Source organism: Hippopotamus amphibius, chromosome 14 (assembly GCF_030028045.1).
Source record: "Hippopotamus amphibius kiboko isolate mHipAmp2 chromosome 14, mHipAmp2.hap2, whole genome shotgun sequence".
Lineage (NCBI taxonomy): Eukaryota > Metazoa > Chordata > Mammalia > Artiodactyla > Hippopotamidae > Hippopotamus > Hippopotamus amphibius.
Genome location: NC_080199.1, coordinates 37,440,980 through 37,458,615, shown reverse-complemented (window position 1 = coordinate 37,458,615; position 17,636 = coordinate 37,440,980). Strand labels below are relative to the sequence as shown.

General features: G+C 35.3%; 1 protein-coding gene across 2 annotated transcripts in view; it reads right to left on the bottom strand.

The window, feature by feature from the left end:
- The window catches only part of DACH1 (dachshund family transcription factor 1), a 400,280-nt gene that overhangs the window by 353,491 nt on the left and 29,153 nt on the right, over window positions 1–17,636 (bottom strand). The window lies entirely within an intron of this gene.

The window sequence follows — 17,636 nt, the reverse complement described above, 5'->3', positions numbered from 1 at the left end:
ATCTGTCAATCTCGTGTTTGTCCATAAAGTCTAATTTCTCCAAGAAGTCAGTGAAAAAAAAAAGATCTTTAGTGAATGAAACTTTCTGATTGTTGTCACAACTTTGTGGGTTTATGAATTACACATTTGTCTAGCTTGGCTACACAACCAACCCAAATTGAAGGAATTAAAAAAGTATAAGTTATTTCCATCAATTCATATACTATAATTATATTAATTACATTATAGTATAGTATATTATAAAAATATATTTTATTCTTACTTCACATAATTTACTAATGTAATGCCCTATATATATGAATGCAGGATTGATATAATAAGAGAATATATGAGAGTAAGGAATGAAAAATCTCACAAAACATTTTTAAATGGGATTCTATTAATAACAGTGGTAAAATCCTGGCATCAAACAAGTTGCATATAATTCAATACAAGTAAAATTTTAAAACATTAAAGGGCTGAAATTAGATTGTAATGGACTCTTTGGATTAAATCAGTGCAATTAGGAATATGATGAACTATCCAGTTATCTGTTTTCTGAGCCTTTGAAAAGTGGAAATATTAATGGAACTGTACAAGAAATTAGTGATGACTAGATTAATTGCCATAACAATTGTCATATTATAAATATGTTATTTGTGACAATTATACATCAGAATAATGTGTGAGTTGTCATATTACTTGAACAAATCTTTAGGTTCCAAATAAAAATCGTCAAGCATTTCTTTATTTCCAGCATTATTATAGATTTGGAACAGTTTAGAGGAGAAATGTGAAATTCTGTGCTAACATAGCATATGTTTTTAAAAGTTTACCAGCATTTCAACTAATAAGTTGGGGGAAATTAAGCAGTAAAAATGCAACCTGAGGAAACCTCAACAGGAATGTAAACTAAACGGGTAGGGAGGTCTGTAGGTGTCAATCAAGAACAAAATGCAACTGTCAAGCTTGCTTTGCTAACAAACTGTCACATCAACAATATGGAGTTAATGACTACAAATTAACTGTATACCAGATGCTTGACACTTTGTTATGACACTTAGCAAGCTAGTTGACATTTGGGGATCAAAGCTTCTTTAATTACACTTTGTATAACATGTGCAACCTTTATGCTAATGTCCAAATATTCCTTGGAGCAAGACTGTCCAAGTAAAAACGACCACAGACTGTTTTCTAGATGTGGGTTTGAACGTATTCACGTGCCTCTAAAAAAATGAGAGGTAGCGGAGAGAGAGCCAGACTTCAAGGCACAATGTTATTCAGTATTCCCATTGCCTAAAATAACACTGTTTCTTAACTCGGTGAACTGGTGAGCCACTTTTTCTCACATATAGACTCAGTCTGTGAAATAACACATTGCTAAACAAGGTGGTAATAGCATTTATAGCCATTTATAAAAGGAAAGACAACCAGGCATATCAGAATTTAAAATAACCAGAAAAGGTAATAAAGGATAGTGTGATTTAAAAAAAAACAAACCCCACTAACTGCCGTTTGGAACACTGATTTGAGTGATTTTTCAAGTGGTTTTTAGGGAAATGGTTTGACATTTCCCCAAGACAATAAAACTTAATAAATGATATAAGCAAAATTTCACATTAAAGGTGCAATACTGAATACTAAACATGCATAACCAGGAATTACAGGCTTTGTCATCACAAAAAAAGTTAACATTTTTATCAGGTTTTAAAATAAGCTCAGATGAACCACAAAAATAAAAGATATAAAATTAACAAAATTCAGAAAATACTTGATAAAAAATGAGGAGGAAAATTGCATGAATAAAAATATCTACATATCTATAATAGTAAGTTAATAATGTAATAACAATGCGAACACTATTCCTTTGGAAAAGGTACAATCTTTGTATAAATGATAGATGTAGGTAATAATACTGTTACAAGATTCTGCTTGGATTGTACTTCTTGGGAAAAGGCAAGTTTGTGACATGTGAAGAAAATAAAGATGTGGAGAGGGAAACACGTAATACTAAAACTGGAAAGAACATTGAGAGTCATCTAATCCAACCTTTCTACTATATTGATAGGACAAACCATGGCTCAGATAAGTGGAAAGTTCCAAATCATGGAGTTATGGACAGACTCTACATGACATCCCAGGATTATAATTTGTCTAAGAGTGCTCTTTCCGGTCCAACCTTGGGCTCTCTTTGCCATTATTATAACTCCAACACATTGAAATGTCTGAGTGCATGTAATTCTGTCAGTCGGTGATCCAGTTATTGAATACTTACTGATACTTACAACATGGCAAGTACTCCTCTAGGTGTTAGTAATACTAATGACACACCAAGGCACTAGGCCTGAGCTGAACAGTATAGCGACCACTAGCAATGTGAGTCAGTACTGAGCATCTGAATGTGGCTAGTCTGGATGGACCTACTGTAAGTGTAACATGTGCACCTGATTTCCAAGACTTTGTATAAAAAAAAAATGTAAACTATCTCATTAACAATTTTTGTATATTGACTATATGTTGAAATTATATTTGGGGTATATTAACAAAATGAAATATATTATTAAACTTAATTTCACCTGTTTCTTTTAACTTTTTTAGATACAGCTATAAGAAATTTTACATTACATTTGTGGTTCACATTGTACTTCCATTGGAAAGTGCTACACTCGTCCAAGAGAATCCTTCCCTCAAGGAAGTTGAAAGCTGGGAGACAGGAAACAAGCAAATGAAATAAACACATCCTATAATAAAGATAAAATAAGGTAGCCAGATCCAGAACAATTGGGTGTGGGTGTGTGTTGGCTAGGGAGGTCTGTGAAGGCCACTCTGAGGAATGGAAACAATGCAAGTAAAGACTGAAATAATGACAAAGACACTAACCTAGGACTGAGCTTGGTGAATGCAAGATCAGAGAGAAGGTTGTTGTGGTGTAGCTAGAATACTGTAGGTAAGGCTGGAGAAGGAGATAAAGGCCATGTCCGTCTGATTGCAAAATGGGTGAAAATCCACACAGGTAGCTGGGATTTACTCTGGTTGCAGTAGTAGGTCACTGCAGGGTGTGGATTATCCCCACCTCCAGGGCTGTGACCCCCACCAAGCTCCCACCATTTCCTGCCTCTTCCAGGAGCACCACTTCCTATTTGGTCACCCTGTCTCTACTTTTGCCTAGCCACAGTCCATCCTCCAGGATTAGCATCAGTAGTACTACCTAATAGTCACCGATAAATTTCCAAATATAATATTTCCACCTTCCCATTAGCAAAAAATTCAAAAGAAATCAACTTTATTTGTGGAACATGAATTCTCCTTTGTTGTTTGGACAATAAAGAAGGCTACTTTTCACTTAGATGTCATCCTGTCTCTTCAAACCTGCACTAAGCCCCGAAGATGTATTTTCCTTTTAGGTTCTCACTGTAGGTTTTTAAATATATCTTCTCCAATTGTGAAACTCCCAGGAAGGGACCTGTATCCATCAGGGACTCAGCACAGACACAGTCCATTCAAATGTTGTAACATAAAAGAGATACATGGTGTAGGGAGTATTTTCAAAAGCATCAGCAGAGATGAAGTAAACCAATAAAGGACAGTGTGGTACCCTGGGGCTGCCAGGTGTGAGAAACCTAAAAGGGCAAGGAGGAAGAATGGTTACCACAACCAGAGAGGGTTGCCCTGCAAGAACTGTGGCTATTGAAGGGGGGGTGAAGCCATCCCTCACTAAGGCAGCAGGAAGGAAGAAAGGGAAATAAGTGCCCTCACCCCATTCTCTCCTCCTGGTCTCCAGCTGGCACTTTCCATTGGCTGAACACATTCAGAAGCCAGAGGGCAAGAGAGACTAATAAGACAGTCCATAAAAATCTGGCTCCCGGAGCACATGGCCAAGTGGCAAAGGATATAGTATGGGTCTGGAGGGGCACATGGAAAATATCCAGCACAGAATTTAACAGAGTGCCATGGAACCCTTTCTGCTTTTATTTTATGTGATCCTGGCCTGATATTGGCAGCTTCTAGCTAAAAGCTTTCCTTGTGGTCATAGGTACCACTAGGTACTTCTCTAGCAGATGTAAAAATACGTTAAGAACTGATCCTTTCTTTACACCCTTCTCTCCATCCACCACCAAAAATAATAAGAATGTACCAACTCCATTCTCTGCTATTGAGAGAATAAGAGCAAACTGGAGAGTGTAAAGGTTCTGTTTCATTATTCATTTAACGAACATGAATTGCTTCCTTACAAAGTGCCAGGTGCTATTCTCAGCACTAAGAACCAACAGTGAAAAAGCAAAGTTCCTGTTCGGAAGAATTTATGTACTAATGAGGAGAAAACAAAACTAAGAAAACAAATAAGATACTTTTAGATACTGAAGAGGTCTGAAACAACAACAACATAGCATCACAAAGGGTGCCTGGGGTGAAAAGATGTGGGCAATGTTAGGATGAACCGGAAACGGCCCCGTGTCACTGAACTGACACCCAATGGGTAAGACTGAAATTAAGATATTGGGGGCAGAATTCTGTGGGAGAAAATTGTATCTACAACCCTGTCAGAGAAGTATGTGGGCCTGCCAAGGGGTCTCAAGGAAGCCCCAGTGCCTGTCACCATGCCCTCACCCTAACATCCAGCCAAGAAGAGGCAAGCTTTTCTTCAAACAGTCAGTGGCGATACCCTCCTGCTACTGAGTGGATCTGACTTCTTATGAGATGACTTTTTTAATTCCCAAAGATGCTACAGAATCGAGCTGAAGCTTTGGATAGGGCTTCTAGGTTGTAGTAGGATGCTTGCATTCTATTCCTAGCACTAAGGAATGCATTAGAAGTTTTGACGTTTTAACTTTAAAGTTTCATATAATATTCTCTTGATGACTTCACTTTGGATGAATGCTTTAAACCAGGGGAAAAAAAAAAACCGAACTCAGTATATGTCAAATTAAAATGTTAATGTGTTTTTTGGAAATGCAAATCAATTAAAATCACAAGTAGAGTTACATACAGTTATAAATCCATACTCGAATATAGAAAGAGCATTGGAAATATGCTTTTGTAATTGATCACTTTCCTGGTGTGATTTCTATGAAGAAAAGATAGACATTAACTGTGTTCTAAAAACTGTTTGGCAGTGGTAGCAGGGCAATTATATTTAAATGGAATAAGCAAAAGAGAAAACAAAAATGAGAAGGAGAAAGGTGTTTCAGGCTTCTCTTCTGATGATCTCATCTTACCACCAATCATATCTCAAATGAAAGAGATCCAAATTCGAACCTTGCCAATCTAATACCAGAGTTCTAGATCATAACACAGGCCCAAAAGGTTTTGAGAGCTGTGAGCTGTACTTCAAAGTAAGCAAATCTGCCTGCTCATGAAGATACAGCCAAAGAAAGCCAGGACCAACTCTGGAAAGTTCATAAGTGGACACAGTAGATGAATCTTACAAACTACAAATCAAACTACCTGAAGTGATGGCCCCACTCAAGAGAGTTTACCCACTTCTCCAGTTTGTGAATATGGGCTTCAGTAGATTAACCCTTTTACTCAGTGTAGTTTCTTTTAACTCATTTAGTCTTAATTTTTTTAATTGTACTAGAATTGAAAAATAACTTATTCTATCCACATATTGTAGTAATATCTGCTGTTTTACCTATCTGGTAACAAATAGCTTTTTCCTACATCGGTAGGTACAAACATCATATATAATGTATAAGTTTCTATGAGGTTATTGGCATATTTAGAAATATGCCATACCAAGCCAATATTTCAGCTCTCTGATCTTCCACAGCAAGTTATACTGCACCTACGATTGTGCCTGTTTTTCCCCACTGGGCATTTGGCAGTTTCTAATTGCTATCCATTTTTAAAGTCTCAAAATACACTGAAATGAATCGTATCATTAGTTTCAGGTCCCCTTTCTGATGGAATTCTTATAATAAAGAAGAGTGCATCACAATGATTATGAAATCATCTATTTATTCCAATAGATCTTCTACCACTTCCATCCATGACTCCAATATTACAGCATCTTCCTCTCCTTTTGGGTCATGAAGCCTGTCTGTGAGACTCATTTACTCATCTGTAAACTGAAGGAAGTTGAGTAGATTATTCCGAGGTCCCTTCTCAGCTTGGTTATCCTGAGATTTTAAATAGCAAATGGCCTCTTCATTAAAATATCATTTTCTAAATTATCTGCATTCTCTTTTCCCACAATAGTCAGTCTTTAATTTCAACCTGAAATGTTCCTGTAAGGTGGAAATGTTTATGAAAGTCTTTTATTGGATCTATGCACTTAGATGATGAGCACGACTGTTGTTTTAAGTTACAGTAAGACATCACTTTTATTTTTGCTCTTCTAGCCACGCGTCACCCTGTGGTTTAAAGCATTTAAGATATTTACAGTGTCTTTCCCACAGTATTGTTTTAGTAAATCCCTTTTGGTAACTGTTAAACAAGTGGAATATCATCTACCTCCTTTCCTCTCTCTTAAAATATAAACCAGTAAAATTATACACACACACACACACACACACACACACACAGACTCGCATACATATATCTTTCAGTGATACCCAATCCTAAATATGCTTAGGATTCTTTTAGTATCTTTTATGAAAAAAGTCTATGTTACATTAAGTGAACTACACATGGAAAAGAAATGGGAATTTCATTCTATTTGTAGTGAACAGTGCTACCCACAAAAGATCAAAATTGCATCTTGCAGGATGTTACGTGGATTAATATTGCTACAGTGACCTTTGAAACAGGAAAAGTAAAACTAAGAGCGTCTTTATTTTCTTCAAGGCTCTTCTAATGAAGAGCTTAAATTAAGGAAAAGTGCACTTATTTGCACTTGGTACTGTTCTCTCATCCCCTTGTGTCTCTTTAGTATGTCTAACAAACCACATGTTTCCAAAAAGTTGCCATGAATCTGAAAAGGCATTTACTGAAGAAAACCTGCCTTGATTACAGTTCATTTCCCTAATACAAGGATTTGTAAAGACAGCTCTATTTTAGTTATGCAAAGCATGTACAAAGTGGCATATGCTCAATCAAAACTGAATTTGAAATTAACCTGTCACTTTAGACACCACAATTTAAGAGGAGGGTTAGGATATACTATTTTTTCAAAGTCTCCATGCTGGAATAGGTGGCTAATAGTCCACTTCTGTGATTTCAAAGGAAAGAGGAAAAGAATTAAATGAAAAATAAATAAATAAATAAATTTCCACTGTTAATAATTTAATAGTTCTCTAAAAAAGAAAGGAAGCCAAATCATAAATTGAAAATAGTATATTACGCATCAAGAATAAAGATAAACACACTTTTACATATTTGAACTTATAGTTTTATAGTTACAAAAAATCTACATAGAAATATATCTTTGGGGGACTATACCCTAAATAATAACCCAGTTTCCTCCACAAAGGTGATGGTATGTTTGGACTCATAATTTTCTGCAAAGCAGAGTATCACTAACTTTATAAATAAGAAAAGTAAAATATTCAAGGAATGTTTTCTTCCCTATTCTGTACACAAGCATAATAGACAAAAGCATCACTTGCCTCAAAATGCCCTTTTTTGCAAGCTATAAAGATAAGACAGCAAAATGATTCAATCCCATGTTTCCATTAAAAAAAAAATCCAGCAATCACAGTTATTCTACTTATTAAGACAAAGGAAAGGGTCAATGTGTTCAAATCAGAAATTAAAAGGGCCTCATCTCTTAGCTAAACCTCCCGTTTCTAGATACATGCACATAATGATACTAAAAAGTGACAATGGGACTTTAGAGAGCTATCGAGCTATGAAATGAAACGCCTCAGAAAGACGTGATTAACTTATTTAAACTTTTTCACTGATGCGCTGAGAAACACATTTTCTTCCCTTTCTGGTATTATAATCAAAACCATCATATAATGAAATACTCCTGAATGTTAAATTTGTATCTAAAATATGGAACAGCTGAGAAAGTCATTTAACGTATTATATCACAAATAGCCAAAGGTAGCATTAAACTTAGCGCTTTAAGAAAGTGATTGTAGATGAAACTTATTTGTAGTTTGATTGTTTAAAAAGGCATTCAAGCCAAGTGATTATAAACTTGAAAAAAATCAAAATGCTTACTATGCCAACATAGTTATAAGATAATCACTGTGCAAATCATATGAAAGTGTTTCAAATTCATCCACAAATGGGGGATAAATGACACTAGTTTAAAAGGTTTTTCATCGGGAGGTGGATGCTTTCTTCAAAAAAAAATTATGCACAATTATTGAAATACATTTCCCCCACTCAGAATAGAAGGATAATTATTTGCTAGGAATTATAACCAAAACTTGCCAAAATTTGCTTTGTAAATTCCGATATTTCATTGGATATCAAGGAGAAATAGCACTATTTTTTTTTTCCATATGGGATAGCTCAAAATCCCTTCAACCTGTTGCCACATGCCATGTAATAAAAGAAGTAATAAAATTATAATTATTCTAAACAAAAAATAAGAAGAAAAATGTAAGTTTCTGAAAATTGGTCTGAGACTGTGACACATTTCTTCTGTGAAACTTATTATCTAGTGCGGTATTATGTATATAGAGAGTCTTCAATAAAGAGTTGTCATTTACTGTCTACACTAAGTCAAGATTTAAAAATAAAGACACATGGTCATTAAGTTTTATCTGCATAATAACCATGAACATTGTATATCATTATTACTCATTATTATTATTGAGTCAGCTGGGACTCAGAAGGTATACCTAAGGTCAAATAATTACTCAGAAAGTGAAGGAATAAAATGATGCAAACCATTTCCTATAACAAGTTGGTATACTAAAATTAAGAAAAGGGGAGAGGAACTTTTCCTAATACTCTGAACAAACAATCAACAGCTGAATGTCAGGAAAGCAACAAAAATATGCTCAATAATGAGAAAAATAAAAACAGGCTAACTAATGAGCAGTGAAACTCCTGCCATAGGAAGAGTGATGTGTGCCCATCACGTGGCAGGGGCTCAGTGAACATGTTCATAAGAAATAAATAGATAAATGGGAGAGTGAGAGGGTGAGGAATGACGGGGGTAGGGAAGAGAAGGAGACAGAGGAGAAAAGAACCAATTGGGCAAACTAACCCATGGCCAACTTGATTTTTACTTAGCATTTTCTACGTCTGCAACCTGAGTTCAGCTTTCAGCTGAGCTACAATTCTCCATTTAGTTTCTTTTAGCAACTTTAGAAGATAACTCTAAATCACTAGGGTATTATTTCAATTACGACTTCATCAAAAGAGTTAATATACTTTCTTACTTACTCCCAGGGAGTAGTTTACACAATGGGGAAATTTGCCCTAAAATGCATGTGTTTTTTTTCTATCATAAAGTCAATAAAGTAAAAGCTTTGTCCAAAAACATTCATTTCCTCCAGTAATTTAGGGCTGAAGTTATCACTGTTTTATACATTTGTAAACAGGGGAATTTTAATACTGTTGCTTAAAATTTATTCTAATAATTGAAGGAAAACATACTATTGAATTCAAAGAATGTTCCAAATAATCAAGCCTTAAATTAAGGAGACTCTCACAGGAGGAGAAATGGGAAATGCATCACTGATTGGCTTGGGAGGTAAGAGAGCTATTAATTTATTAATTTTCATATCTCACCCAAATTGATGGATTAAAGGTTAAAAAAAATTTAAATGAAACAAAAAGTGCCCTTAATAGTATTATTAATTATGTGTTTCACATTTAGTTTGTTCTTTTATTTACTAATTTAGTCTCTATATTTTATTTAAGAACATTATAAAGAAGAAACATTTGCATAGTTGATACTTTTGCATTATTTATCTCACCTCCTTATCAAAGCTGTTCTATATATCACTCTTTTTTTTCATAGCTTTATGGAGACATAATTCACATATCATACATTCATCCATTCAAAGTGTGCAATTCAATGATTTTAGTGTATTTACAGAGAGGTGCAGCGTCACCACAATCTAATTTTAGAATATGTTTATCCCCCTAAAAGAAATCCCATACCCATTAGCAGTCACTCTCCACTCTACCCCGTAGCCCTAGGCAACCACTAATCTACTTTAGGTCCCAGTAATTTTGCCTATTCTGGTCAATTTCTACAAATGGAATCATATAGCACGTGGTCTTTTGTGACTGCCTTCTTTCACTTAGCATAATGTTTTCAAGGTTTATCCATGGGTTGTAGCATGCATCTGCACTTCATTTCCTATTAATGCCAAATAATATTCCATTGTATGGATATGCCACATTTTATTTATTCATCAGTTGATGGACATTTGGGCTGTTTCCTTGTTTGGACTGTTATGAACACTTGTATATAAGCTTTTGTGTGGACACATATTTATTCAATATATTTCTGACTGACACCTAAAAATAAAGACAACTTGCCTTTATATTTCAAGAACGTTAATATGTGCTACAAAACTTTACCTCTGGGAAACAGCTGATATATGGAAAAGCTTCCTGAAGCCCCTGGTCTGACATCTGGCAATGGCACAAACAGCTGTATCCATGCACATGTAAAACTAAAGTGATGGAAAGAATTAACACCCTGAGCCCACTGCCTTTGGCATACCCATCTAGATCCCACATTTTGCATCTTAAAAACTCAAACCTAAAAACATGTATTGAAATGTCAATTTGACTGCTTAATATGAAAAGAAACATTTTTATAGCAACATAATAATGTTGTATATAGTATATAGATATCATTCCAAAGCATATTTGATTATTTCCTTTCCTGATCTTGATAGTGTATAGTATATTGCTTTTTTAGATAAACACTAGTTTTAGGATTTTTTTCTTTTAAATGATTCTAAATTAAATCATCCAGGAAATTTTATAAAAAATTGTGTGCATTACATGATTTTATATTACGTGACCTCAATAAAGCTGTTAAAAATAAAAAATAAAATATGGTTTATTATATATAATGATGCCTATTTTACCTACATGTTTATATATCCACATTCATATCTACATCTGCTTTATTTACCGTTTTATCTCCAGCATCTAGAAGAATGTAGCCAAGAAGACACTCGTAGAATGTTGACTACTCAGATAGGGCTGACTGCTTGGATTCTCATTAACCATAGGTTGGAGTAGGGAAGCATCACAAACCCTGAACCTAAGTCTTCCAAACTCTTTCCAATTTAATCCATAGCGGGTTCCCACAGGACATTCAAATCTCACTAGGACAGTGTTTAAGAACATCCAAGAGAATGAGATTGTTATCATCATGATAAAGGGTTCTAATATGCTAGGTCCACTATTATCATCTAAATTTGAAATGATTTTTTGACTGAAAATAAAGAAATAGAGCAGAAGAGGAAAAAGTTGGTACAGGCTTAGATTCCAAATGCCACAGCACAAATCTATTTTTATGCCTCTATACAGCTTGAATAGTTCCAACTTACCAGTATTTACAGAAGTTATGTTATAATCAAGGTCTCAGAGTTGTAGGCAAGGCTGGATCTGGAGCCTACAGACATGCAAGGCCCTTACAAGCTAGATCACCTTCTGTTATAACACATTGGCTGCAGGATCCCAAAACGAATCATTACAACATGGGCTTCATTAATCTGAAGAATACAGCCTTCAATGCCAGGCTGGTTAAAAACAAAATAAATGTGCGACTTAATTGGTAAGGCATCCTTGGGTTCTGTACTAAGTTCCAAACTTGAGAAAACATTCATTCAACCAGTAAATGATTCCATAATAGCAGAAGCGCCAGCAGGCTCAAAGAATGAAGCTAAGAGCAAAGGAGTGATGACTACATCAAAGGATTGTCAACGTACGACAGAAGAATAAGGTCATTGATGGAACGATCCTTATTCAGTTTATAAAAACATTGGGTTCACCTTCAATGGGACAGTGCCCTTTTAACATTTACAATTTAATTTATGTCACTGATAATAAAACTTCAGACTTGCATGCCAGTTGAAGTAGAGAGAAAAGAATAGAGAAAAAAGTCATAAATATATAGCTGATTAAGGTTTCCAACTTCCCTGATTTTAAGGCACAAATTACATAGCAAATCCTTTTTCATGGCAATTGTCTCTGCTTCCTTTTTTGAAAATTAGCACCTGAATTTTAGAGCAATTTCACTGTGGAGTGGACAGCAACAAAGAACAGTGCCATTAATCTCATAAAATCATTTAATAGTCACCTGAGTTTATTTGTAAATTTATAATTCTTCTGATAACTTTTGATTAACTGAGTTAAGAAGGAAGGAATTCTGCGATGTAGGTATGTAAATTCAGGTGCCATGCCCATAACTGGAACACGAGTTGGTTATCTTTAATGTCACAAAGCAGAAGCCATCCTTCTCCTCTGCAAACAAAATTTACTCACAAAGAAGACAGAAATACACTGCAAATAAAATCACACAGGGAAAACTTTTGGGGCATTGTTTTCTGTGCTAAACTCTTCTGATGAAGACTTAGACCCTTTGAATCGGGAAACTACAATCTTTCAAAAGTGGAAAGTTGTATTACAAGCTAACGGAAAGCACACTAGACCAAGAGATAAAACCCAGGTTCTGCTTCTCTCTCTGCAGCTCACTGTCCTTGACCTTACGCAAGTTCTTTTGCCCCTTGCGAAACCCACATCTCCTCCCAGGTAAATAAAGCTAATGGTACCTGTGCCATCTACCTCCCAATGGAATGCAAACTAATCAAAATATTGCTTTAAAGCATCTTTTTAAACTTCTGTACTTTTTAAACTACAAACCAAAACATATAGCATCAAATCATATATTCAACCATAAGACATCAGCATTAGCCTCATGTGCCTTACAAAAGCAAATTATTTGAATAACACACACTGTGGAAAACACTGGTCACTGTTCACAGACGTGGGTTATGAGATTTTCGAGCAGGCGCGTACAAGCTTGGGGAAAAGACTAGGTTCCTCTTCACCGTGTAGTCCTGCTGTGGTTTTGCCCTGCCCTGTCAATTGCACAGTCCTTCACTTGCAGTAGCTCCTCCTTGAATGGCCCACTCTCCCTCACCTCTGTCCTGGGATCTCCAATATCTAAGACCTGCAGTCTTTCAGCTCACCTCTGGGGTCCCTAACTCTCCACTTATTAAAGCTACTGCTGTCGTTCTTGTATCTACTTGTCCCTGTCTGCCACTCTGCTCTTCCACACTCCCCTCCCACATAAACGTACTTGAATCCTATTCCCTGAAGTCTGTTTTCAATACTGAATAAAATTGTCTAATCTGACATTCAATCCACACTAATGTACTAACATTGGAAAGTTAAAAGACTTACCCTTCTCAGGAACTTAAATATTTTAGCTTAACTTATGCCTTTGAAATAAAATGTTTTGTAGTCGGGAATTTTAGTAGATGGGTAGTTGAAGGTGTGTGTGTAAAACATACATATATAGGTTTTAATTATGTAAAGTCTCTACAAAACATGTAGGATAAATAAGTATTCACCTCATAACTAGGCTTAATTTTGTATCTGTTTGTGTATGTGTATATATGTTCATTTAAAAATATAAGTAAAAGAAAACATCTTTTCTTTGCAAAGCAGAAATAGAGACACAGACATAGAGAACAAATGTATGGATACCAAGGGGGAAAAGGGGGGTGGAAGGAATTGGAAGATTGGGATTGACACATATACACTATTGATACTATGTATAAAATAGATAACTAATGAGAACATACTGTATAGCACAGGGAACTCTACTTAATGTGCTGTGGTGACCTGAGTGGCAAGGAAATCCAAAAAGGAGGGGATATATGTATATGTATGGCTGATTCATTTGGCTGTACAGTAGAAACTAACACAACATTGTAAAGCAATTATAATCCCATAAAAATTAATTTTAAAAAATGAAAGAAAACATCTTTTAGTCTCTAGATGGAAATTAACAAAATTCCATTCAGGAAATTCTTTTTGAAAGACATAATAGAATAACTTTAGATTTCATTTAAAAACACAATTAACGGAGTTCCTAGGTGGCGCAGTGGTTAAAAATCTGCCTGCCAAAGCAGGGGATGCGGGTTTGATTCCTGCTCCAGGAAGATCCCACATGCTGCTGAGCAACTAAGCCCATGTACTCCAGCTATGGAGCCTGTGTGCCACAACTACTGAGGCCCTCACACCTAGAGCCTATGCTCTGCAACAAGAGAAGCCACCACCCCACAATGAAGAGGAGCCCCCGCTCGCCGCAACTAGAGAAAGCCCGTGTGCAGCAACAAAGTCCCAACACAGCCAATAAATAAATAAATAAATTTATTAAGAAAATAAATAAATAAATACACAATCAACTTGGCACTAGAAAAAGTTTATCTAATTTGAATGAATTTGATTTTACAGATAAGAATGTTACTGCAACTAAGGATGTACTATCTGTAAAAATTCTACCACATAAATTCATATAGAATTCAATTCATTTCATATATCTTTTCCCTCCTAAAAACTAAGCTCTGACTTCTTTAAATTCTACACAAGTAATTACAGACTGCTCATCCATTATATCCAAGCACTCTCTCCCTGTACAGGATCCACCATGGTAATAGTTCTTTCATCAAAGCCTAATGGTTTGTTTCAAATAATCAAAGTAGTGTTTATATTACTGTCCTCAGGTGCAACCATTTTGTTTCCCAGAGAGCAGTATGGTACATGCTAATGTCACAAGTGATAAATCAAAGTAAGTACATTTGTTTTTCTACCTTAACCAGTCTATTCAGTGCCACTAACAAAAATACATGTTGGCATTTGCACTTACGTACATTCTATTTGAGACCTTCTAGCAATAAAGATTACCAAGGAAAAATACATACATAAAAGAGACGACTATGTGCAAGTCTTAGTTGTATGAGAAATTTCAGTGTTCGATGGGGGTTACTGTGAATTAATTTGTTAAGCTTTAGCTATGGAGAGTGTAGAAATAGAGAAGTATTTCTGCTACAAATATCAATGATATGTCTTTTACATATAGGAAATCAAAAGATCTTATCTCCTAAAATCATCATATATTTTAAGTGGATATATTCATTTACTAGGTTAGTATTATAAATACTGAAAAGAAAATAAGAGGAAGAAACTCATCTGCAATAATACAGATTCAGAAGAGGTCTGAGATATTGAGATCAAATATATCATTTCCATATGCAAAATTCTTGTTGCAGTCATTGAAAGAGTAAAAGTTAGAATAAGTTAGAATAAGAATTTGGTTACTGTTGTCCTGGGATGTTTGGCTTGAATTTGCAGTGACATTCAGAGCTTTTGTTCTTTTGGCCAAAGGAGGCTGTGAAACTCTCAAAAGTAGTGTTTTCTTTATTCAGAAAGGAAAGGAACCTGCTTAGATATTGATCATTTCCAGTTTCCAGTTCATGGAATAGCACTTTTTAGCAGCACTGGAGAAATTACTAGGCAAAGAGAGACAGTTGAAATCTGCATCCTCACCACTTAAGCATATATAAATGAGGAAGAAACAAAGAGAAATCGACAACTGGAAAATAAACTGAGGTGAATTAAAGACCCACTATGTTTAACCGACCAGTCTAATATCCTTCGAGAGTCTGTATTCCCTTTCACATTCATCTCTGCTCAAGAAAGTAAATGAGAGGAAAACCACGGGGTCTGTGACTTCTATGGGGAAAAGAAAAACAGACAACAGACACAGCCTGCAAAGTCCATCTCATGCCTAATAAAAAATGAAGAGCCACAGACTCCATCTTATTTACCTTTGGGTTTTGGACCCGTAACATAAAATATATCCTCAGCAATAACACCTCATTCTGTTTTTCTCTACTCTAAGTGATGGCTTCTTCACAATCAAAATTCAGTCAATAGCCTAAGACTGATAGGACTTATCTCTAGATGTCAGCATGGTTTCAGAGGAACAAACTGACAAAGCAAAGGCGATAAGTTAGGGAATAAAATCCATTTAAATTGTAGGATGTCTGATTATGGTCCCAGAAACGTATATAGATCAAATAGTGCTGAAGACGAAGCTTAAGTACAAATGATAAAATGACTGAATAAAGTTAAAGCCTTCTTTTCACCATCACATAAAGTGTTGTTGGGGCAAATGAAGAGGCATGTCTCATTTTTAAATGTCATCAAAGCTAGAGTTTTACATCAAATTTTTGGCTACCATTTCCTCAGTAACCTTTAATCTACTTAGAGTGATCTGCTGATTCCTACATATTTTAAAGATGAAATTGTTAGCTTCACTCATGTCAAAATAGGTCATTTAAAATATTTAGTACCCATTTAGACAGCATATAAAAAGTAAACATGTAAACTAACAAATACTATTTAGTATTATAAAACAGATTAAGAATACAAGAAACAGTCAAATCTGCTGGCAATTCATTCCAGACTTAATGTTTGTATCTCTTTTACACAGTTTTATATGAAGGCATGTTTTCTTCTATGAAATCACTTCTGCATGAAACCAATCCTAACGTAACTTCTTATAAACACAAGTTTTTTCCCATGTTAATATATATACCCACTCGAGAGTTACTCTTCAGATTCTGTGACAGGCCCCCTTCCAATGAAAGGCTTAATAATCTATTACCAAATCATGATTAATTTTCTATCACCATGCTCCATACTGGGATTACTCCCAAATGTTCAGTTTAATTTAAGTACTTTCTGATTCATGAACCAGAGGATAACATACAGCTATAAAAGGTAATCCAATACTAACATGGCCTTAACCCCTATAATCTGCACTTCAATAGCAGGGAAACTGTATAGTTTTGAAACTGTAATCAAGAATTTTTTTTTGCAAACACACACTGGAGCTGTCCTTTGCTCCCATCTCTTATTAGATTACAATAAAACGACCATGCTCTCTTTATGGTGGGAACAGAGTGACCCTGGGGTGATTTATAATCTTGTGAAACCCTGTCCACACTGCTGACCAGACTTTTTTTGAGGTCACTATCTGTTTCTTCAACTGATGTCTTCCTGCTGTGACAACACTGTTGGAGAGCTGTCAGCACACAAGAATTTCTCAGGCGACGTGTTGTCTTTGAACGCATTTCTTGTGTTATTTCTATTGAGAAGCATTTGCGTGCTTGGTGTTTAGAAAGTCAAGAATCTTTCGGAGATTTTCTCATTAGTCTAAATCCCAACAAAAAGAAGACAACTAAATAGGAATAAATGAAGTGGATCTCTTATTGACAAAAGGAGAGAATATTTATTTCTTCTAAATGTATACCATAGCTCTTGAATACAAACAATAAGGCAACAATTCATTGTTAAAATGGGCAGATTGTTCTCCCCCACGGTAAAATAATTTGACTCCAACATGTTAGATATTGTCAAAAGTAAGCATTAGCTGAAATGCCTGGGGTTTACATAAACGTAAAAAAGTGTGCTTTGCTAGTTTTCTTTAAGGTGGAAAGTAGGAGGAAAAGTCAAGCTAAGAAGGTGTTTTAATAGTAATTTCTGATAAAAATAAGTTGCAATCTTCATTCTTATCAAAAGGCTGCTGTAGTTGTGTAAAACTTATGTTCATTTTTGCCAAATAGCAGATGATATTTAAACATCAAGTAGATTCTAGCTAGATTTAGAACTAGCTAAATTATTTCATGTTATGATAGAAGAGGAACTTCTTCAAATGATACATCTTGATCAGTTCAGCTTCTCAAAAGGACACTTTCCACTAACCG